This window comes from Anthonomus grandis, chromosome 1 (genome assembly GCF_022605725.1).
Source record: "Anthonomus grandis grandis chromosome 1, icAntGran1.3, whole genome shotgun sequence".
Lineage (NCBI taxonomy): Eukaryota > Metazoa > Arthropoda > Insecta > Coleoptera > Curculionidae > Anthonomus > Anthonomus grandis.
The window spans coordinates 10,313,583-10,341,328 of NC_065546.1; the positions used below are offsets into that span (position 1 = coordinate 10,313,583).

General features: G+C 34.3%; 1 protein-coding gene across 7 annotated transcripts in view; it reads left to right on the forward strand.

Annotated features, from left to right (window-relative positions):
* The window catches only part of LOC126744524 (tyrosine-protein phosphatase Lar), a 1,889,525-nt gene that overhangs the window by 852,043 nt on the left and 1,009,736 nt on the right, over window positions 1-27,746 (forward strand). The window contains exon 3 of one of the 7 annotated variants that reach the window (XM_050451980.1): window positions 3,911-3,941. The exons of the other annotated variants lie outside the window; for them this stretch is intronic. The gene's annotated coding sequence lies outside the window, so the exon portion shown is untranslated. The remainder of the gene's footprint in view (window positions 1-3,910; window positions 3,942-27,746) is intronic. 7 annotated transcript variants of the gene reach the window in all.

Here is a 27,746-nt window from a genome sequence, read left to right on the forward strand (position 1 = left end):
AAGATTATCTGCTATGAAGTATATATGCCATTAGTTTCATCTCTGTGCATCCTATGCTTTCCATAAGCTCCCAATGTATATAGAATATTTTGCAAGAAATAGTAATTATTTTAATAGCAGTCCAAAGCGAAAAAGACTTTTTTGCGTTCAAAGACTTTAAAAATTTCTGTAATGTTAAAATCCATAAGTTACTTCATCCATCTCAGACTCGTTGGTTGTTCCTCGAAAGTGTTGTCAAAATCTCCTAAATTACATGTGTTATACAAATAGTAGCTAATGTACTTCAAACCTTTTTTGATTATTTCCTTAAAAAATAATAGATAATTTAAACACAAACAATTAAATCGATTTTAAAACCTATTCAAATTTTAACCTATAGAAAATATGTACTTAAGGGTCCAAAGTACATATTTTCTGTGACAGCAAGTATATTAAATTCTTATTTAACACCCGTTCGAGACAAAAACTTTTTTTTTTACAGAAGCTTGTATTATTATTTTTTATAGAAAAGGTAAAACAAGGTACCATACCATCCATTGTTCTTGTTTTATCTTTTCTCCTTCGAATTGATTTTAGTAGTAATGTTGGGTTAGTTTGTCAATCTATTAAGGAGATAAAATCAGGACATGATATTCAGGTATTTAATACCGTTTGCAATTCTGGCCTTCTATATACTAAACAATTTATTGACCAAGATATATGTCATAACTTTCTCATCCATTTCTTATTTTAAAAATTACAGATGCCAATTTAAAAGGGAAAAACTCTTATGATGTGGACTAAATGAAAAGGTTGTTTTTCTATATTAATTTTGTTTCAGATTATTTCACTTATCTAGGTGTTCTTTCCTTTTAACTTAATTTATACAGTTTAATAAACCAATTAAGACTTTTGTTTTCTAGTATACTCAGCTGAATTCCTTATTTAAATAAGGTTAATGTGGCCACTTGAACTGACACATAATTTTAATAAAGACTAAACGTCTTAAACCTAACATTGTCCATCCAAAATACATAATATATATTAATAGTTAAGGCTCGCTTACATAAGTCTTTATTAAATATGCTATTCCAAGGGGCTATAAGAAATTAGAGCTGAAATACAGTACATTTAATGCCTTAAAAAATGAGAATAACTAAAATTAGTAACAGCACTTTTCTGAAGTAAAGATATACATTAAATCAGCGCGCAGAGTGTTTTATGTGATATTCTGTGATCCAAGTTCATAGAGAAACACCATTATCTAATACAAAATTATACGTTCTATTATAGTTGCATTAATAAAATCTACCGATTTTTTACAAAGCGTTCTACCGAATTTATTATGGTCGAGGGTGGCAACACTGCGAGGACGGAATTAGTAAACATCTGACTTTCGTGGAAGCTGCGTAATTTGGCGACAAAATGTCCCAAAATATTACGCGAAAATCCAGGAATTTTTAAAATATTTATTCTAATGGTTTTACAGACATGACAATGTGTAAAACCCGCATAGAATTGTAATCTTAAAATGTTTAATATGCTGTGTTTTGCATAATGAAAATTAAAGCGTTATTCTAATAAAAAATAAAATATTAACCCTGATAAAAATATAATAAAAAATCAGAAATAAAACTCTAATAAACAAACTTAACAACATATCATTTTTTAAATAAAAGGCTCAAATAAACCGCCTTCTTTCGCTAAACAAAAACTTAACCTATCGTAAAAGCTATTTCGCACCTCCAAAAGAGTTTCAGGTAAAATGGAATTGGCACTTTCGACAATTTTATTTCGCAACTCCTCTAAATTTGTTGGCCTACTAAATTCATGCTTGTAAATGGTCTGCTTAAGGTAACCCCACAGATAAAAGTCATTTGGAGACAAATCTGGAGATCTAGGAGGCCATTTAATATTGCCAGTTCTACTAATAAGGCGGTTAGGAAAAGTATTTGTTAAAAATTCTTTTACCCTAGCCGCGTTATGAGCAGGACAGCCATCTTGCTGAAAATAAATCGATCCCAGGTCTACATCAGGTAGGATTTAAATGGCAGGAAGAACTTGGTTTTGCAGCAACTCAAGGTACTTTTAAGCATTTAAAGTGCCATCAATAAAAAATGGCCCTATAACATTGTCGCCCAAAATACCTGCCCAAACATTCAATTTCTGAGGATACTAGGTACGAAACTGAAAACTTCTGTGCTCGTTTTCCTGAGACCAATAACGAACAATGGAAGGATTGTGTTTGCCATGTAATGGAAAAGACAATATTTTTTCAGAAAACAAAATATTTTTTAAAAAATATTTGTTTTCATTTGCCTTTTCCATCATGGTTTCACAAAATTCCATTCTTCACCACTGGTCTTCAGGAAATATTTCCTGAGTTTTTGAATACTTAAAACATTTGTACCCATATTTTTTCCAGATACGAGTAACAGTTTTATTGCTCATTCCCAGTTCCTCTCCAACACTTCTAGTGGACCGTGTCGAATCAAGTTCTAGGGTACTGCAAACCATTTCTTCCCGCCGTTCTATATCCTGGACCACTTCAACAGGCGGTTCTTGACGTTTTGTGTGGCATTTTTTATAATCTTGGAGACAAAAAGATGTCTCAAAATTTGTAACCACATTTAAAACCGTTTCTGCACAAGGAATCGGTCTATTCTCAAATGTCTCTGAAAACAAATCTCTACATTGTACTGCCGAATTGCCTCCATAAAACCATTTAATTAGTTAAACTCTTTGGGAAGGGGTATAAACAGCCATAGTGAAAAAAACACGAAAATAACGCTCAAAAATTATTAATGCAACGTGCAATAACTCAGCAAAGTGAGGTCTGCTGACTCCCGGTTCAAAAAATAAAAACAAAAAATTCCGCCGCCTGCAAGTCGCAACCAAGGGGTGTTGCCATTATTTTGGGTAATACGTAGCTCACGATAACACGATCTGTATGCTTCGGACTTCAGATCCAATGGTCCCTGGTTCGATCCCTATTAAATCAAAACATTTTTTGAAAAAAATCTTCTTTGTACTGGGTGTGATATTTGGCGTTTTAAATTCCATATTTTAATCAATAACGATACACGATGGTGTAAACTTATTTCATTTTATATTTTTTCTATTTATGTTAGTATGAGTCAGTGTGTGATTTTTATATTTCGATAGGTATGTCTTTTCTGTTAATTAGCGTTCTGTTCCGAATAATTTAATTTTGATAATTTTATTTAGGTCTGATGATGCCCTAATGCGACGAAACGCGTAAACTTTAATAGACGCTTGATTTATGAGACTTGGACTTTGAGTTTACTTTCTCCCTCCTTTGGTCATATACTTAAGTCTCTTTGAGAGTAATGGATGATTATTTTGAATATCAAGTGGCCATGAAAATGTATTAAAAAGAAATGCCATTTTTAAATTTACACGAAAATATTTAGAATTTTTATTTTTGTTTAACAGCATTTTAATGATTATTAAAGTTGTTGTGACATTAGTCAATCTCGTTAAAATTTTCCCATTATTTCCTAGAATTTCGGACAGGGTATTTTATTTAAGATAAAACACGGTTTTGATACTTTCTGATTTTCTCTGTATTTTTCAAGATAACATCAAAGTCCATCTATTTCTATAGATAGTTAAAATAGATAGACTTTAATAACATCGATGTATTTTAGCTCGGAGAAGTCGACGTTGCATAATAAACTAAAGATGTACCCCTTAAATGTTGCATTTTTTTAATGGCACACATTATTTATTATTACATTTTTAATTATAGGATTAATGTAATTGTTTTTTAGGATACTACAGATTTATCTTGAGCTGTTGATGCTTAAATAGTCACATTTTATTAACAGCATAGTTTCTTATAATATAAGATTAATTATTATTTATTTCATTTCAAGCATATTTTTAATAATGTGTTCTTTCATTTCAGGTAAGACCCTGACTCTGGCTTAGTCTATCAGGTAATTTTGGTTTTTGAATTTTTAAAGCTTTTCTATGTAATATACAAATACGATAACATGTGTTCTATCTTTATTTACGTCTAAATAGATAATGAAGTAAATCCATTATAATATGCATCTGCGTAGGACGCAGAGGTCAACCTCAACTGGCCATCCAGACAAGCGATTCAACATACGCGTTAACGTTACCGAAGGCAATGCCTGAATCTCTTTAAGGAAAGGGTGGGTGGTCATGTCTAGAAAATATTAAATAATTACGGGAAAGAAAATACAAAATTTAAATCTCCACTGGCTCAACACGTTTGGGCTGTTGCCATTGTCAAGAGCAGTTTTGTCTATTTTTAAACAGGTTATAAAATAAGAGTCTACATGAAATATTAAAAACAAACTTACGTTTCTCTTATGATATTACAAAAGAAAATAGGAGCTCATTTAACTGAAAACACTTATTACTTACTTACTTGCTCTCAGTACGTAAACAGCAATAATGATAATATAGCACTGTATGCACTTAAAATTATTAGCCGCTATCTCTATGTGTAATATATTCAAGTGTTGAACCTACCAGGGCGAGCCAAAAATATTGATTCATTAAATGTACCCCAAAGGCTAACCTGTTGTGATCAAAAAGGCACAATTTTAAAATGCTACATTGTCCCTAAAATATTTTTCTTTCATGGAATACACTGGCACAAAAGAACAAGCTTTATGGTACTCGAGTATCGCGAGTAGCATCAGTGTTACAAGTGTCTTTGTGGATATTTATTATAAGTTCTGCAAGTCGTAATGTTCAGGAAAGACGTACTTTGAAACTTAATTCCATAGACTTGCACTTCTCCATAAAAAAGAGTCCTGATATAATGAAATTCTAGGCAGATGCATTGGATATCCATGAGTCGCATCTGCCTGTTGCGTAGATCTTGTATGCATAGCCAGCTTGCGTGCTAGGTGCACCAATTCAGAAGAGCATTTATTGCGAACGTATCAATAAAATAAAGTCAGGTATGCCACCTTCTTTTATGCGTCAAACTATCCAAGCTTCCAGTTATCTCTGGATCACTCTTTTAGTTTGCAGGTTCAAACTGTGTTTGGGTGCAGAACTTCATAACTCAAGAGATGGATGAATCTGAGTTTGTTTAAGAGATTTTTATGCCAATTGAACCGAATACCTTTGAAATATCCTGAGCACCTGTTTTCTCTCGACAGCGTTGGTTCAAACATACGTGACAGAGGACAACAGACCGTCAGTAGATTTGTGGCTTCAAAAAACATTCTGATGGCGCTAATAATGCAAGTGGACTCCTGATATGCCAACATTTACTGGTTGATCAAGTTTCTCCATCACCTTGGCGATTGTCGGTACTAAAGCAATCGGATGTACAGTCTTTTTATATTTTTGAGTACTGGTTTAATCCGCATAAGTTTTCAGTCTCCACGAAAGAAAACTTTTTTGTATGAAAGAGAAAATAATTTGCCCAACGGTTGAGTCAGAAAGACGGCACACTTTTTTAATACTATTGGCCTTTGAGAACTCTTTGTCGGTAGTGTTTTTCCTTGTAGACTTATGGTATAATTTGATGCAAACATCTGACCTAGCAAGTCTACCTTTTCCATTTAAATTCTATTTAAAATCTATTCCATTGAAAGTCTACCTTTTCCGTTTCAATTGCAATTATTGCAATGGAAACATCTTTCCCAGTCAATAATGGCATTTTTTTCTTATAAAAATCAGCTGCTTTTGCTACAGATCAGAACAGTTTGTTTTTCACTATCTCAATGTATTTTTCTTTGCAGGTATCGATCGTCTGCTTGCATGCATTTTTCAAGGCAACAGAGTTAACACGATTTGTAGAGCTTGGGTTTTGGCGGCATTTGCTATTTTTGTTGTCGACTGCCTTGGTGCAACTCTTATCGATTTACGGTTTGCTGTCTGAAGAGCTTTTTAAGGTGTTCGTAATATACATATGCTGAAGGATCATTGCTTCTAAAACATACATCATTCCAAAGAAACGAAGAAACTGTTTTAATTCGTATTGTTTGCTTGCAGATCATTGATTTTATCCATATTCCATAGTTTGTATGGTTGTATTAACTTTTTTTCTGCTGGCGCTATTTATCTATGTATCTTTGCTTTTTTATATAAAGGGGGAAAACCTTCACCTTAGCAGACATAACTGGTCGTTATGGCGATAGGATATCTCGATAAAGTTGTTGCAGAGCCGGACCAACTAGTCCCCCGTCGACATCTCCGACAACATAACTTGGAGACGCGATTTGCGGTCAGGCCAGGAGCTGCCAGTGGGACCGAGCCGAAAACCGCGGCCATTTATTTCCGGTCGTTAGAGCTGTCCACTTTATTTGTTGCTATGACGGCAGTCGCCTGCCAGCTTTCGTACTGGATTGTAACCAGATTACCACTGGTGTAGATCCATTACGCTCGTAATCTATACAGTCTAAGTAATATGGGACAAAAAGTGTCGCAGGTTCTGGAATTTAAATAAAATTGATTTTATTCCAGAAGAAATACCGACGTTTCAGCCTTTCTTTAGGTCATGTTGGGGGTTAAAATGATAATTTACAAATAAATTGTTTAAGTAATAAATTATAACATTAAATGAAAAACGCTAATAATAAAAAAAATAATAATAATAATAATAATAATTTTTATTTATTATTGGATATCAAAATATTAAAAAATATAAATAATTTTTTGTCTAGATATTAACAATGAATAACTAAATCGGGGGTATAAACCGCGACAAACTAAGGTTTTTTTTTGTAAAAATTAATTAAAAGGGTAACTTCGAAAGGATTTAAATTAAACTTTTTTTCTATAATATATAATAAATATCTAAACGGATTTGAGATGGTTGCAAAGCCCTACAAATGAAAGTTTTTTGATTAAAAATTATTGAGTTAGATGTTATAAACGACTATAACTGCCAGGATATGGATAAAACTCTTTCTTATAACCGTTAGGACTTACAAAGCGCTTTATATTTTTTAACATCTAACAATTCAATAATTTTTTAAACATCTGAAATGCGTTTAGATATTTATTATAGAAAAAAGATTCAAATCCTTTTTGAGCCTTTTTCATTCAACTTTTTAAGTAATTTTCACAAAAAAACTTTAGTTTCTAGAGGTCTATAACCACTATAAATCGAGTTGATTGTTAATATCTGGACAAAAAAATTAAAATTCCTTGGGAATTTCAGGGGATACGAACTTTATATCGACTAATTAACAGGGGGCGCGGACAATAAATAGGTTGCTGGCAAATGACATATGCTACGTTCTAGATTTTTGGTTGCTGAATATCGATCGGATCGCTGGAAAAATGTTAGAGTCGATTTGACATCATTGTTTGAGAGATGGTGAACCAAGAAACCTCATATATGGTTTGCAGCTAGGCTTATTCTAGGCATTCAATTTCTAAGGAAACACCCACTAAATTATGCTTTATTGTTCATGCAGTAGTTTCTTAAAAATGTATTTTTTAAAAGAATATAAGCTAAACATGTTTTCGGTATTAGTTTGACAGCTATTTATAATTTTTGAAATTTGATAAAACAATGATCTTTTATAAGTTTCGGTTGAGTGAAGCAATGGTGTTAGCCTTCCTTTATACCAAGTATTAATATTGTGAACATCTGTGCGAAATTTTATTTTATTATGTAAGGTGGGGATTTTAAATTAATTATTTTAAAAAACATTGAAGATGCCTGAAAAATCCTTCTGTTGTGCATAGTCAACCACCTGGTTTCCTTAAGCTTGTGTTTTTATTGCGCTTCCTTATACCATATATTAATCTTAGGCACGCATTTTGGAGTTTCTGAATTCTACTTCCTTCAGATGTTCTCAAGCATGGACCATACACTGCATCGCAATGATTAAGCTGTGATGGGATTAGCGAATCACACCGTAGAATTTTTGTTTTTCTATTTAAAACGTACTGATGGATATAAATATTTTAAGGCTTAAAGATCCTTTTTGAATACATGAATTTAAATACTGGGTGAATCGAAGGTCACTATTCAGAATCAAACTCAAACTCTTGCAGTGCTCGATGTGTTTTATAGGCTCGTTATTGATATGAAGTAAAAGTCCCTATAATACTGTAAAAAATTCTTATGGCTACCCTTGCCCCCAAACAGCATAAATGCTGATTTCATAGATTTTAATTGTAAGCAATGATTTTTAGAAAACTCGTAAATATTAGCAAGGTCATAGGATCAAGAAAATTGTTATAAAACTGGCCCAAAAAAAATCTGGAAATTATTTTAAAGTTCATTGGTCAGGCCCTAGAGATCGCTACAGCCTTAAATCTTCAAATCGCATTTTAGCTAAAAAACCTCCCTAAATTATTATATTAATATTCAAGAAGGATTTCCTCACAAAAATTTTTTTATAAAAATTTCTGTCATATATCAAATAAAGTGGTGGGGGAAGCTTTGATCTTGAACTATAAAAACAGCTGGAAATCGCCACTGCCTGACCCGATTTTTTTAACAAATTTTGTTTAGAAGTCGCTTTATTTTCTCGACCAAAAAAAATTCTCAATTTCCCTAAAATCCGCTGGAGGGCGTTGACTTGTGACTTACATTTTCTGACGATTATTTTAAAAAACATAAATGCAGGTGAGGTGAAATCAGCATTTCAATGTCACTTTTTAAACTAAATTTATTAAAAAAGTGTCCATTCGAAAATAAATAACGATAAAAATAAACATTAGCTCCTATTTGCTTAAACCAGCCGGAATAACCTGTTTTGAAATAAGTATTTATTTGATAAAACAATTTGGTACTACTGATTTAAAAAATCCGAGATATAAGGTTGATACGTTTATTTATACAGGTTGAAAACTGTACCAAATTATCCTATTTTAGGCATACTATGCATAGGAAATTGCTTATTTTAAATAGAGCACCGAATTAATTATTTCATATCAGCGCCAATTGGACTTTCCAATCAAGATCTGACGTACCATTTTTATTACTAAACTCTAACCTTCTCGGCTGTTTTTTTTCTTGCGTACCCCCAGTTTTTCCTGACAAGGTGACATTGTCAGAAGATTTTCCAAAAAAAATTCCAAATTTAAAAAAATCGATTTTATTTTTTTCTGAGTTTATTTCTTATCAGATTTTTAAATAATTTGCACACTTGCGTTGCCACTTTTTTTGGGCTACATGATGGTGTTTTTAGATTTTAAGTGCGACGTTTCGTCTTCTGCCAACCATCATCAAGTTTGTTGTTTCTTACAAGCGCTATGTTTGGCTTTTGCATTTTTAAAATCTGTGCAAAATTTTCTTTTTAATAATGTATCACAAGTAATATTTTTAATTTTTAAAAACATGAATTTTTGAAAAAAAACTAAATTTGTTGCAGTAGGCTATGTATAAACTGATAAGACAGACAATATTTAAACTGTCAATAAATATGAAACGTTATACAGAAAAACTAGCAATGCAATACTGTAATGGTGCATACCTTACTTCAGAGTTACACTCTTATTATTTGAAGCCATTTTCTATTTTATTTTACAAAATTACGTTAGATACTTGGAGGATAGAAATCTACGCAAAATGCCTGGAAAATATTAAAAAAAATATTGAAATCTCTGGAAGGTGTAAATATTTCTTTTAAATGTCTGAAGTAATATAAAAAACTAATCCAGTTTTCTGGAAAAACTACAGAGTTACGTTAAATGTCTTAAAGTCACTCCATGCCTGGCATAAAAACCAAAAACATGCTAATTTCCCAGATTTAAAAAAAAATCGATCGTAAATTAAATAGAATTATTAGATCGCAAATACCCTCAAGACATGGAAAAATTACCTCAAAATCTTGGAATAAAACAAAATTTTATTGCAAAGTCTGGAAACTGTTAAAAATTATTTTAAAACATTGCACTTGGAAGAAGTGGAAAATGATTCCAAAGTCCTGCAATAAAACAAGATTTTATTTCAAAAGTATATAAATTCTACATATAATATTAGAAATATAAGGTGTTTTAATTTAATTAGTGCTGCCTTAGATGTTCAAAATGCGGTCAATAATTTTCAATGCACTGCAGCATCTTTTTTTGGGTAGACGAAATTGCAGTTTCTACTTCAGCAATTAACAAAGTCTGCATGTCCGGCCAATCATGTTTTGTCGTGTCGTAGTTATTATTGCAAAAACCATATCTGTTACTTAACCCCAAAAATAAAAATCCAGGTATATTAAGTCTGGTTGTCTAACCGGTCATGGAAAGGTACTGCCGTGTCCTATCCATCGACCAGGATAGTAAGCATCCACAAATTCTGCCATCGTGTTGGAACAGTAATTGTTGCTGAATTTCAAGTAGCACATTCTGCAATATAGTTAGTTAGTCCTTACTTACAAACTGCAAAAAATTTACATCATTTAGTACGTTATTAAAAAAATGGGTCGATAATTCCCCCAAATATTCCTGCCGAACAATTTGATCGACAAATCAACGTTGTTGAAAGCTGGACTTCTCGTATTCAGGGCGGTTTCGTTGGTCAGCAGTAATGACCATTCACGCCTCCGTAGCCTCATATTTTCACAATATGTTTAAAAGCACCTGAGGATTCTCTGCTATCATACCCAATAGCCTATGACAGTGGACTAGCGTTCGGTCAAAATATTGTCGAGTTAATTCCTTGTGCAGGACTAAATGATGTGGATGAAACCTGGAACAAGATGTTGACTGTTGACTTAACAGAATAGACCATCCTGACGCTTTTAGTGTAAAAAACAAATAATTACTTTTACACGTCAACTCTCCTTAGGAAAATGAAGCCTTATCTCGTATACTGTAGTGGAGGTTTAATATCTAAAAGATCGCTTACCTGTACTCCTTAAGAAAATTCTCAACAGTGTTAAATAGTTCTAGTACTTAAATAAGCTTAAACATTTATCATGTTCTCTTGGGTGTGTTTACTGCGTTATCTCTTGTATACGGGAAGCCCTTCAGTGGTTCACAAACGATGGATGATCTAAAAATTTTAATATTTAAAAGTTTAAATAAAAATGGCAGATCAACAAATTTTTATCTAAATAATAATTTACTTATTAATTAAAATTTTATTAATTTACAGAAAATCTAAACATTTTCTGGTTTATTTATATGATTCATATCGAACGGTCACCGACCACACTATAGAAGCATACTCCCACATTGAGAATCACATCTCACATAAGTGAAACACAAGATTTTCAGACTAAAGATATTATTAAAAGTCTGTGCGTTTCAAATGACAAAACCCCGCATTCGGTACAGTCCAGTTCAGAGATCTATTAGAAGCTTTGATGTGCCGCGAATAGTCCGTGTGCCGGTGTATTGGTATTGTCACATGGCATGCATGTTTAAATTTTATGAGAAAAGAGTCATAAAGTAATATTCTAAGCGATATTTAATCATTCCATTAAATAAATAAATGTTTTAAACATATTTTTTTAAATTTATACATTTGATTAGTAAAATTTGACTTGAGACGTCCACGTACTATTTTTTTAGATGTCTGACCTTAGTCCCAGCCACTCAAGCGTGAAAACTTGCACAGGTCCGGCCTTAAAATATATTTGTATTTAAAATTTTATTATTCCGGATTTTTGGGTTTAGTTTTATAAAGCTAGAAATTCAGGATAGTTGATAGCAAGATAATATTTAATTTAAAGATAAGATTTAAGTACGTAAAATCAGTTTTAACAAAAATTTTAATTTAATAAGTTTAGTTTTTAGCGCCATCAGTGGGGTGTTTAAAATTAAGTGATGAGAAAATAGATGGTACTAATTACTTAGGCTCATTTATTCTGTGGATGAGTGCATTAAAGATTTACTTTTTGACACAAAAGTATACAATGTTTTAGTTTAAATTTTTATCTTTAAATTTTATATACTTCCTTTTTTTGGGTATTGAGATTTATTTTTATTTGGTGGTTACTATTAACTGGGATTTTGGCTGGTACATTCAATGTCCAATGTTTTTCGCAGCAATAACAAATCATGTACCTCTTCGTTTCTGTAAAGCATTATGTAATAAACCAATACAAAGAAAAGGGATAAAAACTCAAGGAATAAAAAACTGGAACAAATCACGAGAAACTGGAAAGATACAAAAAAGCTAATAATACGACAAACTAACTTCTGCACACTTTTTGAAAATTAAAACAGAATGTAGTTTTTGATTTTTGACACCACAGGTCAGAAAAATAATCAATTTGAAGTGGTTACTTTTAAACGTTTCAAACTTTTAAGGAAAACAAATATAACCCATAAATTGCCATAAAACTGTCAGGCTCTTAGGTCTTAAGCCCGTTTTCACATCCCTTGTTGATAAAAGAGGCACTTATTGAACATCTTTAAACCCACTAAGTAAAACAAGCTGGTAAAAAGGTCGCACGGTCTAAATTTAGTTACACAGTCAATCTCAGTTGTTGTAGAAGTCAGGTTGGGTCACGAGTTACCCGTATTCCCTTTACCTTTTCAACCCTAATATATGGGTCTCTCTCTTTCTCTCCAGACTCTTGATGGCAAAATAATGGTCCAAGAGTTGCAGTATACAGTCGAGTTGAGTTATTGTCACAGTCAAGTTAAGGTACTGTCGTCGAGAAGTAGTGTGTGCGTCGAGTCGTGAGTCGTAGTCGCTATCGGAGTCAGAAATTGCTCACGGAAGTTTTCCCTATTATCCCTATTACCCCTAAAACCCAAGACGGGTTTTTCTCTTTATCTCTCTCTCTTTTTACACCTTTAGTCACCTATGAAGGTCCGTAAGTAGCCTTATACTCTAAATCCAGGTAAAATTACCTGTATTATTGTCGCTAGTTATGAGTTCGGTCGTCGTGTGTTGATACAATAGGTTAACGTAATTAACCCATTGTAATTAGAGTATAGGCACCAATGTTAGTAGTTAGTAAGAAGTGAGTGAAGTTACCTGCTAAGAAGCAAAGTGAGTGTAAATAAGGTAAAATTAAATATACAAAAAGACAGCAAAGACAATTCATAGTTTACAACTACTATAATAATAATAATAATAATAATAATAATAATAATAACGTTTATTAATCCACACATACATATGTTTACAAAGCTGTAAAAAAACATCATTGTAACAAAAAATGACTGACAAAATGCGGATTAAAAGGCATAATTTCAGCTTCTCAACGCAGTTGAGGGCTGTTGTAGCCTATAAAGTAGAATGATTTATCCAAAAAAGTATCTAATAGTAAGTACCCAAAGAAAAATAAATACATAGTGCACAAAAATCGAGGAAACACATTTAAAACATTTTTATATAAATAAAATGAAAAAGAGAATATACAAAAATAAAAACCTAAAGTAAGAAATTGAAAATTCATATTTTTAAATGCATTGCTCTGTTTTTAAATAATATTCTGGAGCTTAGATTTCATGCATGTTCGGAAGCTGTTTGTCGTTAGCGAAAGATCAGTAATATATTTATTTACTACAGATGCAATAATATAAGAAAATGATCGTTTAAAAATTTCTTTTCGATGTCGTGGAATATCTAAACGCCGCCTATTTCTAACATTAGCCTGATGATGAATATCAGCTCTAAATACCACCCTATCCAAAAGATATTGTGGACATTTCATCTTTAGAATATTGTAGCAAAATACCACATAATGTAACTCTCTCCTCGATGACATAATAAGCCACTCAAGATCTTTCAACCTGTGCGACACTCCATATGGCCTGCGAATACCAAAAATAAACCTTATCCATGCGTTTTGCAACTTTTGATACGCTTTTTATAGCTGCATACAGACTACTCTACGTGGGTTAACGTCACGTCAGGCCTCGTGGGGCCACGTCACACATAAAGCGATAGTCACATTGCCCTGACATGAAACTATATAATATGTTAAACTTCACGATCCGTTCAGTTGGTATTCGGACTTTTTGTATTAAGCAGTATGAACGTGCTTCGTGTTTTCGACATCCTAGAAGAAGAAGAAGAAGAAGAAATGGCTACCCTGTCGATTGCTGCCATTTGCTCTTCTAGAGAATGGGTGCATCCTATCAATATGGAGTGAGAGAAATTTGGGGAATTTCAAAACTTAATAATGCCTCAACTAATAGAAGACAAAGAGCGGTTTATGTGGTATTACCGCATGACTAAAGCTGAATTCTACCATCTGCTCAGCTTGATTGGTTCGAAGATCGAGAAGCGCTCCACTCAACTTAGGGAAAGCATTTCGGCTGAAATACGACTTGCAGTTTGCTTGAGGTAAGTAGTAACATATTAAAGAATAAATCGTGAAAGAGGAAACATACTATCGCAGTAAATACAAAGAGAAAATTTGGTTTATTAAAGGTTTTTTACAAATCTCAAAATTACAATGTAGTGAATATTGTATTAGAATCTTGCTGCTGATTCCCTTCACAACTATTGTAAGGGGAATTTGAAGCCGATGAATTGTCGAAACTAATTTCAGAGTGATAAGATGGTGTTGAGGAACATTGCTGAAATGATGAGGGTGATAGGAATTGTCTTGTGATGGTAAGAATTGTTTCCAAAAATATGACAACGTGCAGCTTGCAACTCTGCCCCTAAAACAATTTGACTTACTTCCATCTTCACTCTTATCTGTTCACCGGAACGCAGTTTTCTCACACTTTTAGCTAGGCTTAGAAAGAAAAGCTCGCATTTGTCCTCTACATTAATATTTGAGCCGGTGAATTGGGAAGAAGTAGTTGAGACAGCAAACGTTGGTTGTCTTTCATAATTGTAACCATTTCTTCCACCGTTGCCGTTAAACGTTTTTTTCCAGTATGAAGCTTTACGGGCATGGCCGCAGGACGAACAAAACTTCTTGGAGAATCTGATACCTTGGTCGTAGAATTGCCTATGACTTCCACCATTGTAGGGGCTGCGCTTACTTGCTCGTTTGATCGTTTCCCGATGGGTTGGATTGAGAATTTCCTTCCAACTGAAAATCCGTTCGATCCCAAATTACTTGTGACTCTGTATCTTCAAGTGAATTTGAGTCGGTTTCTTCCGGGGGTGGATCATTGGCATCCTTATCGTTATCATCGAGGCGGTGTTCGGTATTCCCACGAGTTTTTCTAGGTACCAGAGTTGAATTCAAAAAACTCATTTCATCTTCAAATTTCCATTTGGCCTGACCTGACTCGGTGACCCGACGGCTTTTTGCCTGCATGTATGCATTCCGCAGTTTATTTCAATTCTCTTTACAATCATTACTTATTAACTTACTTTTTCTTATTTGGGCGTTTAGTTAACTAGTAGCTTAAATAGTGAATTATGATATCACTAATATTGAGTATAATAGAATAGTCAATAATAAAAGTAGTTTATAAATATGCGAAAAAAGAAACTATAAGAAAACTCATTTCCTAAGATCTTTTAACATTCGTTTTCAGGCATTTGTTTCATTGTTTACAGATACTTGGCAACGGGAAGTTCTTACAGAACATTGGGGTTTTCATATCGGATTTTCAACCATCGGTGAAATTGTTAAAGAGTGCTGTGAAGCAATTTGGGCGACTCTACAACCGATTTACCGATCACAACCAAAGGAAAATCAATGGAAACAGATCGCCGAAGATTTTAATAAGCACTGGAATTACCCACATTGCATAGGAAGTTTGGACGGCAAACACGTACAAATCCGATGTCCAGCTGGCGCTGGTTCATTATACTACAACTACAAAGGCTCATATTCCATCGTTCTATTGGCTTTGGTAGACGCAAATTACAAATTCACATTCATTGATGTTGGAGTCTACGGCAAAAGCAGCGACGGAGGAACGTTTGAACGATCTAAAATGAGGAAAAAATTCGAGAGCAGCAAATACTCCATTCCAAAAGACGCAGAGCTACCACAGACAACGGAACAGTTTCCTTATGTAATTGTTGCAGATGAGGCATTCCCTCTTAAACCCTACTTAATGCGCCCATACAGCAAAGTAGCAATAACAAGTGAGGAAGAGAAGATATACAACTATCGCCATTCAAGAGCTAGACGCACTGTTGAAAATGCGTTCTGAATTCTAGCCGGGCGCTGGAGAATCTTTCTAAAACCTATTGAAACTCAACCAGAAACTGCCGATTTAATCATTTCAGCCACCTGCTGTCTACACAACATGCTCCGTAGTAAAACAATCAGTATTTCACGATTTGAGGAACAAATTATAACGGGAAATGAACACATTCATAGTATTGCCAACCTTGGACACATCCGCAGAAATTTTATGCGACAAGCGGCCACAGTCAAAGATAAGTACAAAAAATATTTTGTTTCTGACCAAGGTTCAGCAAGTTGTCCTTGGCAATGGCATGCCATTCGGAAAGGTAGAATTGCACCGTGATGACATTCAAGAGAAAATTTTTATTTTCAAGAAGTAAAAATTTTGCCAGTTTTCATTGTTGTTGACTAACTAAACAATATTTTCCTCTAATAAACTATTTTAAATTTATAACTATTATATAAACTTCTATTAACTATTATAGATATAGTGTAAATAAATAGATCAATGAAAAAACCGAAATATGATATAAAAAACAATAATGTTTGTCTCGACTTACCTGGAATGCCCAATTTTTTTCCTATTTCATCCTTAGCCTCCTTTCGAGAATGCTGATTCCGATATTGCCGATTGGTAGGGTCGTACAGCACAGGATTTGCTCGAACGTGCTTAATCAGCATATCTTCCATTTTCAAACAATCTGCATATAACTGGCAATAGAACACGAAATAACTACCTGATGCTTCTAATGCCTTCCCACGACTGACAAAAAATCTAGACCGTTTGATTTTATTGTGACGCGGCATAAGGCACATGGCATCAGATTGCATCATCCCACGCGCTCCCACGTCACGTCAGCTTAGTGTGAAACTACATACACAAAACCCTATGCAGGAATTTTATATTGCACGCATTATATGTGGGTACATGTGTTACCACGTCACGTCAGAGTAGTCTGTATGCAGCTTATCTCTGTTATCTAAACAAGGGCCATACACAGTATCACAAAAGTTAAAATGAGAAAGAATGAGAGAGTCGCATAGCATTCGCTTAGTATCCACATTTAACTCATGGCGCTGCGGATATAAAGTTTTCAACATTGAATAGGCTTTCTGCAATTTTGATGTCACATGATATGAGAATTTTAATCCTACATCAATGTACAAACCGAGATTTTTGCAAATATCTTGAAATACGATAGGCTCGTTATTAATTTGTATCTTTAAATTTTGACGACTCAAAAGACAACATCAACTGAGTATCATCAGCATATATTATATAAATCAAAAAAAGAAGAGGATTAAGAACATTGCCCTGAGGAACTCCCATAACTACAGCCATGTCCTCCGAAAACTTGTCATTTAAACAAACTCTCTGCTTTCGATGTGTGATAAAGCTTTCCACGAGTTTCATTGGAGCATTAGAAAATCCTACAAAGCCAAGTATCGACAATAAAAGCTCGTGGTTAAGCATACGAAAGCTTTGCTATAATCTAGCATCACTACTACAACGGATTCGTTTTCATCTAAAGATCGAATAATATTATCCGTCACATCGCATAGAGCGGTCGCACAGCTATGATTAGCACGGAATCCAGACTGCTTCAAAGAAAGGATAGAATTGCTGTTTAGAAACAACGTAATTTGCTGCTCAAGACATTTCTCTAGAACCTTCGATAATATAGGCAGAATCGAAATTGAACGTAGGTCGCTAAATTCCTTGGGATTTTTTACTTTGGGCAATGGAAGTATATTAGCTAGTTTCCAACCGGTCGGTCGGAAATATATTTGATGTTATAGATGAATTTATCAAATGAGTCATATGTGGTATTATAAATGGACAACAGAGCAATATAAGCTGCAAGTTTAAATTATCACAACCAATTGTTTTTGACTTAAGTTTTCCTAAAATTGAAAAATAAAATAATGAATAACTGTTCCATTTTCCTGGCTTCGAATCTAATAAATGAGCATATTTTGTATTGTAAAAGTTTTGTTTCATTTATTAAGTTAATTGGTTTAGCGCCATATAAGCTGTGGTCCTTCGATAAATACACAGAATAAACAAGTACAGTCCACTAGTACTCTCCAGTGGCACAATTAAACAATTGTGCCCCCCTGTATTTGGGGAAGAAGCCAGGCAGCAGTTTGCTGCTGCTGTTAAAAAACTTTACAAAAAAAAATAAATTCCTATTAAGAAAACCTTTTTCTTCTCAAGAAATATTAGTATTTCTTACGGTGCTAAAAACACTTTTCGCTACTTTACTGTCAGGGAATATAAGCCTTATCCGCACATCAATTTAATCCGAAATCTTTCGAAGCTTTCCGTCTCGCAGCTAAATCGAAGCTAATATTTTTGTCAGCGCACGCCACACTCACTATATCAACTCTTAATTGGATAACACCGGCGAAGATTCTTTTCCATTTGACATTTTTCTGGTTCCCATTAAGTAAAACTCAATTGGGAAAGTTCGGGCAATAATTCTCGCCAAGTTTTCTCCCTTACGAACGAAAACGAATAAAAACAAAATCCCCGAGAATTTGTTACCCGCGAATGTAATAGGATGGGTTTTAATCGATACTGGATAGAATGACTTAGTTTTTTGAAATATTATTTCTGGCGGGACAGTTTCAAAGAATAAATAGGCATCTTAGATTTTAAGAAATTTATTATTAAAAGAATGACCCAAACATCTGAAGCTTCGAAAACAAGTTTTTAATCCAAGTTTTTAATCCAGACATTTATTCTACTACTCTAGGAATAGGAATTTTGGATTTTTCTAAAAATAAAACACTTTCTGAACATGGACATTACACTCCTAGGTATTTTCATTTCATCATGGTCGATATATTTCACCACAATTTAATTAAATTCTTTAACAGTAAAGTTGGAAAAAACTTAAAATTGACGTAAATTTTTTAGTGATTAAATGTGAGTGTATAACGTTTTCGCAAATAATGGCTACTAGTAGATTAGAACTAAAGTTTTAGTAGATTTACTACTCAAGCATCGACATTCTAATACATTCCAAATTGACTTACCTCGAACTTTGCAAAGGAAAATTTAAAAGTTCTATTAAAGGTTTGAACTATTCCAATTTTGAAGTCATTAAATTGAATGCATTAAACTAAAGATGCAAATGAGTAGTGCTGGTTTAAATACATACATAGAATACGTATCTAAAAGTTTCTTTTTTGTGAAAAGAGAGCCTTGGAAATAGTTTAGTAATAGTTTTTCTTAACCTGTGTCTATGAATCAAATACATCAAATTTTCTATTATATTGTGATTCTCCTAACCAATTTTTTTATATTATCGATATCCAAAGCATCTTTAAGACCTCATCGATCAGCATTAAGAACTTTTGGAATGTGTTCTCGAGAAATAGGGGTCACTTAGGTTTTTTCGTTTCGAAGTTCTAGAAACTTTATTTATTTAGCAGTCTATCTTATACGATTAATCAGTTTCCATAAACCCATTTATCTACAAATTTAGAGATTCGACTTAGATCTTTATTTTGGATTTGTGGTTTTTAATCTCTTATGATGAATATACATATACGTTTGGCGAATTGAATCTTACGGATTGAGTTTTAATGTATTAGACCTAATAGATAGAGAGTAGACAGAGAATGACTGCATCGGTAACCTCCCACCGATAGCGACGCCGATTCTCCGTACCGCTCGCAATGTGAATTTAATTTCGACTTGCTCGCAGTGATGTTTAGCAAGCGCTTGGAGTTGGGTAGGTTAGCCTCGAATCAAGTATTGGAATTTTACGCACACACGAAAGATAAAAATTTATGTTGTTTTTTAACGTGCTCATAATCGCAAGTCAAAAAAATAACTTTAATATGCTTACATCTAAAAAACGTTTGGTGAAAACTAAATACAATTTTCTAAAATAAAATGAAAAATAACTCTTAAACAAAATAATAATTCTTATTAAATGGATTATTTAATAAGGTGTTCGAATACACCTCCTTGTTGGGCTTCACAGTATCCCAACCTGACGTAAAATTCTCTAAGTACATTGGCTAACATTTCAGGTGTAATGGACCTAGAAATATTAATAATTCTAAGTCGCAATTCATCCAAATTAATGGCTCGTTCATGTCGGTGTTGATAAAGAATTTCCGTCAAATAGCCCCATAAGAAGTAGTCGCAAGGCGTCAGATCTGGAGATCGCGGAGGCCATGGTATGGTACCTCTTGTGGAAATAAGCCATTCAGGAAAAGTGTTTGTTAAATAGTCCTGCACTTGTCCAGCGTTGCGAGCGGAACATCCGTCTTGTTGAAAAAAAATTTCCTGAAAATTAACATTTAAGTTTGGTACAGCGGGTGTAATATTTTGTTGCAATAAAAGTAAATATCTCTCAAAGTTTAAGGTACCATCAATAAAAAAAGGCCCTACAATGTGATTGGCTAAAACACCAGCCCAAACGTTTACCTTTTGCGGGTATTGAGTTCGTAATGGTACACTCAAATGTAGATTTTTCCGAGACCAATATCTCACGACTGAAGAATTATATCGACCCAGAAGAGAAAAAGATGACTCGTCTGTAAATAAAATATTACTTGTGAAGTCGTCATTTTGATCAAGTTTTTCTCTTAAGGTTTCACAAAACTCGAAGCGTTTTATTTAATCTTCTGGAAAATTTTCTTGAGTGTTTTTAATTTTATAGGCTTTGTACCTATTTCTTTTCAAAATATCACGCACTGTACGACTTGGAATATCAAGTTCTTCAGAAATTTGGGAGCTAGAACAAGGTTCAAGGTTTACTTCCATAAAAGCACACACCTTGACCTCCTTTTCAATCCTAGCGTCAGGTGTTCGACGAGGTTCCTGATCGCTATTAGAACATTTTGCACACCGATTTACACATCCCGACTGCTCAAACTTATGCCAGATATTATAAATTGTTTTAGCAGTAGGGACTTGCTGATCAGGATATGCAAAGATAAAACGGCCGACAATTTCTTCTGCACTATCCGCATGACAATACCATTTAATGATATTAATCTTTTGATCAACAGTAAAAACCATTTTTATTTTATTACTGAATCCGTCTTCGTACCAAAGGTTGAAATAAATTGTAAACATGATCGGCTAACACGTACATAGGTATGCGAGGAATTGCAACCGAACTTTAACCGGACTGATAAGCGCAACGACGACGCGATAGCCGCCCAGGGTGGAGCCAAGTTTGTTCTCGCTCTACTCCGTCTCCTTCTTACACATTACGCAAAAATCATATTCGAAATTTTTCAACCGCCGAATGTGTTTATCTTGATTTTGAGCAACAAGACTTCACAAGCTTACAAATGCTGTGTTTGATCCAAATTCTAATGGATTACATTGTACATTACTTCTACTATTACTGACAGAGTGGCATAGCGATCAAAGTAGCAAGTTTTCTTATAAGACAATAATTTGTTTTTCTAATAATTTAATCATATAAAAAAACAGTCAAAAGATATTTTCTTTTTCCTTCGTAGTACCTATTTATAAAAGCCTCCTTTTTTCTCCTGACTAATTGTGATTATCTTTTATTTTGTTTTTTCTATATTATTTTTTTTACTCTTTGTTTTTAATTTTATATTTATTTTTTTTTATCTCTGATATGAAAATCATTAGCAAATGCTCATTAGGTTTTTTTTTTGTGCATACAGATTAGTAAATGATTGTTTACATAATGATCTCGGCGTATATTGCAGAATAACAAAAGTAGTGCATTTGTAGTTAGGAAAATACATTATTTTCTAGATGAATACATTTACTTCATTTTTAACTTTTGTAGAAGCTTTATTTTTTTTACCCCTTTATTCAAAGTTATAATTCGTTAGACAGTACATAGAATTTCTTTAATTGTTGCCCTCAGGACTTAATGAATAACTAATTTTTAAGGATCCTCCGATATTCCTGCCATGAATACTAAGTAGTTGTTTATATTTGTAAAATCCTTTCTCGAATTGAGGATTTTATAATTAACATTGCTAATAATAATATGCTCGGATTTGATGACATTAAAAATTGATGAATTTAGAAATTATATATTTCCTTATCCGTTTGATATTCTGGGTCCTTCGGAAACTTGGTTATCTTCAAATTGTGATAGTAATTTTTATAATATACCAGGCTATAATTTGGTGAGAAAGGATGGAGTTGGCATTATGGGGGAGTTGAATTTTATATAAAAAAATCTTTACAAATTTCTCAAATAATATTCAACAATGTCAATTCTCCAGATTTTGAACATTTGAGTGTTGGGTTTGAAGTTTTTTTCTAGAAATACTGTCACTTTTTTGATACTTTAGAAAATGTACTGGCGCAAGCAATGATTCTTATATTTTGTTACTTGGTGATATAAATATTAATTAACTAAATGAAAATGCGAATACAAGAAACCTTAAAAATGTCTTAAATATCTTCAATTTAAAACCATTAATAACTGAACCTACCCACCATAATTTATTGACAAACAGCTCAAGTCTTATTGATGTGATTATTTCGAGTCAAGAACTTGATGTGATAAAAGCCGTTTCTACATCTGTGTCAAGAAGCCTAACCGACCATAATTTAGTATACGCCATATTAAATTTTCCAAAAATACAAAACAAAGTACAACATTTCAAATAGCGTAATTATCAAAACATTAGTTTTGAGGATTTTCGCAGAGATGCTGAGCAAATAGAGTGGAACGGAATTTATTTCACAAACAATATTGATACAAATTTAGATATTTTTAATAAAAATATAATAAATTTAATAAATAAACACACTCCACTTTTTTATGTCTTGAATAACTGATTACATAAAACTTGTAATGCGCTTAAGGGATAAGGCACACAAGAGATTTTTAAAAAACAAACCTTAGGTAACTTAGAATATTATAGGCCGTTAAGAAATTTTACAAAACTTGCTATTGCATGGGAGAAAACTACTTATTTTAACCAATTTTCTTCAAAAAAAATTAAAAGATTTATGGGACAATGCTAAAAAATTAAATATATCATCGTAAAAGACAGTTAAAATTCCTAATGAATTATGTGATGCAGAACAGATTTGCAACTTCTTTTGATCTACTTTTCAAGCTCCTAACTCTGTCGAATGACAAAAATCTTTTCCTATTGTTTAAATGTCCATCCCAATGTTAATATCAAACTAAATTTTACACTTATAGACGAAAATTCTTTATTAAATGTTCTGAATAGTATATCTACAGGGGCAATGGGCGATGATGGCATATCAGTAAGATTATATTAACACCCTTAATAAATACAATAAATTATTGTATTTTATCGTAGTAGTATTTAAGGAATCGTAAAACCGCTAGTCAAAAATACGAATCCTAAAGAACTAAAGGATCTAAGACCGATCAGTATTCTTTCGGTACTTTCTAAACTCCTTGAAAAACATATTAATAAACTATTTTACGACTTCTTAAACACGTCAAATTTTATCCCGTCATGCTAGTCAGGATTCCGATCTGGTTACAGCACTTGTTTAGTTAATCTTTTAAATGATATTTGTCACAGTGAGGATAAAAAACTGATAACTTGCCTAGCATCTCTAGTTTTTAGCAAAGCATTCGATACGATTAGCCATAATATGCTATTAGCCAAGCTTAGCCATAATATGCATTACTATGGACTTTCTGATAATTCTGTAAAATTTTTCGAATACTATTTAATAGATAGGTTCTTTTGTATGGAAATTGTGAGAGATTTTCAAAGCATTCGATTTGAATTTGTATCAATTGCCACAGGTGTGGCAAGCTATTGGGCTATTTAGGCCCTTTGTTGTTCCAATCCAACAATATTCTTACACTTCATTTTCTTTAGATTATATGAATGGAAATATTGACAAAGTTAACACAGACTTAAATAACTAACAAAAAAATTTCCGATGATCATAATTTTAAACTAAACTTCCCTAAATCATGTACGCTATTTTTTAATGCTAAATATCAGATTGAGGGAACTAGGCAATTATTTGTCCCACATATAGATAAATATAGATTCTAATATGCCTTTGGCCTCATTTTCAGAGGTGAAAAATTTGGGTATACTTTTTGATGATTCGCTAACATTTCAAACACATATTCTTAATAAATTAGAAATTACTTATATAAGATTAAAAAAACTTAATTGTTTCAAAAAATTGCTATCATTGAAAATAAAGTATCAATTATGTAACAGTTTAATATTATCGTTATTTGACTACGGCGATGTGGTTTATAGTTCATCTTTGACGATGCAAAGCACACTAAATGCAAAAAATACAAAACAGCTGTATGCGTTTTTTTCTTACAATATTCCATTTAGAGAACATATTACACCTCAGTTGAATAATAAAAATATCCTTAATATGATATGATGATATTTTTATACTTTTTTACATAAAATGTTAAAAACTATTTAAAAAATATTTTTACAGGTTGATCTAAAAGTTTCATGCCTATTTGCCTAACTAGAGTATTTTTTAAAATTAAGGAAATGCCTACTTTATGCAAAATGCAGGTGGCCTTTGCGTGGAGTGTGGTGGGTTTTCTCAGGCTCCCACGGGGTGTATGCTCTGCAGCAGCATTTGAAACTGCTGCTGCATTGAGGTGAAGAATGCTTGTAGCATGGCATTCGGGTCTATACCTAGCGGATGTGGGACAGCAGCCGCGGCTTGTTGCGGTGGTATGGGTGGTGCGGCGAGGCGGCTGTTGTCCTGGGTGCCCCAGGTAAACGGGTGATCCCGTCTGGCGGATTCAGGATCTGTTTCGGATTTCTGGGGCATCCCAGGTAGTTGGCAGCATGAGGGCCTCCACAGTTGGCACAGGTGGCCGGCTGGTCGCGTGGTATGGTGCACTCGGCGGTGGCGTGAAGTTGGCCACACTTCACGCACTTGTATGCCGCCGTGCACTTTACCTGGGCGTGTCCATGGAGCCGGCACCTGAGGCACTGTATTCTCCTGGACTTATTTCTTTGGGCTTCTAGCCTTATCTTTACGCCGCGCAGCTCCGTGAGCGATAAGATCGACTTTTCTTCTCTCGGGAGCTGCACCAGGTCTAGTGGTGTGGGCTGCCTGTTCCTGTTGAAGTACCGTGCCGCTGAGTGAGAGTGGAAGCCTAGCTTTCTCAGGTCCTCCAGGATGCCTTCGGTCGACCAATGTTCGAAGGGTCCTCGGAGGACGATGTATAGCCTTTTCTCCTCTGGCAGGGAGAAGGAGTGGAACGGCACTTTTGTGGAGTCCAGATAGTCCTGGGTAACTCTGTAGTCCGAGATGGTGGTCTGAGGGTGGATTTGTATTCCCTCGCGAGTATTAACAACGTGGCGATATTGTACTCCTTTTGACTTCAGGGCGGCGGCGACTTCCTCGAATTTTGTTTTTCCCTTATAACGATCGGAGGGATCTTGGTCCTGCGGGTTGGTGGAACTGGCTTGGGTCTGGGCTCAGCAGAAGTGTTCCTGAACACAGCCCAGGAGGTGGAGGGAGCTTAGTCAGGTGGCGCGATGGTTCGCGTCTTCCTCGGAACCGTTTCCGGGTCTGAGGTCTTCCTCCTGTTCCTCCTGCTGACGACGGGTTGTCTTCGTCCTGGAGACCTGCTGGAGTCACAGGGCAGGAGCTAGGCTTCTGGGCTGGGACTTCGGCCATTTCGTTTGACTCCACAGGCGGTTCCAGGGCGGCAGGGGAGGCTTCGACTGTGGTACTGGCCTGTACCGCAGTGGAAGTGGACGGCAGGGCGGACTCGAGAGCCTTGATCCAGTTCTTAAGTGCCCTGGTCGTCTAACTCGGCGGAGTTCATTAATTTCCTTCTCGTGCCTTCTCTTGGCACTACGTATAAGGACAACGTTAGTAGTAGGTTTGCTCTTCTTGGGTTGAAGGGGTGAATTGAAGGATGACCAGGTCCGCTTTTAATTCGGCCTCATCTTGGGGTTTTTCGTCTTCCTCGTCCGTGTTACAGAACTCCGAGAAGTCCTCGTCGTCCTCCAACAGGAAGGAAGAGTTTTCGTCGAGTTTATGAGCCATGGTTGACTCGAGCGTCGGGCAGAAGGACGGCGGGGTCGGTCGCACTGGTACACTCGGTACAGCGAAACTGGTTCAGAGAACACTTCGTTAAGTGCAGGTGATCTGGACTCAACGGAGGACGACCTCTGTATGTTAAAACCATTATTGACCTATTTATATATAATTTAGGTTACACAAGGGTACCACGCACAAATACACATGATTTGTGTATTTTGTGTTTTAGGCCACTACGCGCGCTGTAGTCCTTTTTATGCTCGCCTTATATAGTATATATTTGTAAAATTGTTTGTGTGTAATTTGTATATGTATATATTGGGCAAATAAAAAAATTTTGAATTTTGTATTTGAATATCACATCATTACTCCGATGGGTTTGTTCCTAGATTTTGACTCAGTATGCCATTTTGCGTCTTTCTTCGGTTTATTTTCATATTGCTTCCATTTTGCTCGAAGCTCTTTTTAACTCTTTTTGTCTCAGTCGCCTTGATTTTGATCCTTGTCGTTAGTCTTTTTGTTTTTTCGAATTGCAATTATGTTCGCTTTTCAGGTTTGATTCAAATCAGATGTTTTTAATTTTAAATTAGTTTTTTTTTATTTCAGTCATTTTTTCGCTATTTTTTCTTTTACGATCTTTTTAAAATCTAATAATTTCTATTCTATACATAGGGATCTATCTAATCATAGGGATTCAATAACTTTCAAATATTCTTTACTTCAGGCATAATAATGCCAAAAGCATTGACAAAAGCCTTTTAAGATTTTTTTTTAGCATTTACAGATTCTCCTTTTCAACTGTGTTTTTTCTTAATCCTTTGTTATTTCTAGAGTTGAACTTGTTGAAGTGTTGTTATTTCTTGAACTAAACATCTAAGTCACATAACTTAAATTTTCATTAAACACTAAATTAAACATAATCCTGCGAAAAAAATAGTACTCTTCTGAGGCATATAGGCTTTTCACCCTTGGATTTAAAATCTTAACCTTACCTTATGGTGTTTGAATAATTCAAATATAATGTTTTTTGGTGAAAATTTACAATGTGCGTTAGATTCCAATCAAACCATATAACCTCGCATATACATAAATAACACTTTTTCCTTAACTCTCAACTGTATTAAACGGGCAACCGCAACACAGTAAATCGTCCAGTCCGGTCCGAAAACTTAAAATACACACAGCGTACGCCTAAATCGGCGTGAATTTGTGGATTTTGGCCTACAGCACAAAAACACACTCGAGTATGCCGCATTAATCCCGAAAATTTCCAATAGTTGTCAATGACGAACCCCGTTGATGGTCATTAATAGTTTTAATCGGCGCCATATTTCTCAACAGGGGACAGATTTGCCCCGGACCTGTCTCCCCTTTCGCGACACAATGATTTATTAGTGCCACCGACCGTTTTGTACTCGTATACCGCCAGTCCATACGTTTTGCTCTGTCTATATATACGACGTTCAACAGTTTGATAAGGCGTGTGCACTATTATGAACAGAGATGTTACAGGGTTAATGATGAAAATACAGAAGATTGTTTAGGACACAAGAATATTTTATTTACAAAACCGTACCAAGAATTAAGTTACAATGTAGATTGTGTAAATGATATGAAATATATTGTAAAGTTGTACGATAGATTTATGAACCTTAGGTGTGTTTCTTTTTCCGAAGTCGAATTAAAAATTCTCAACAACAATTTAAAATTTAATCTGTTAAAGTGTTAGGGAAACAGAGGCTGAAAATGCTCTGCAGTCAACGGATACCTAT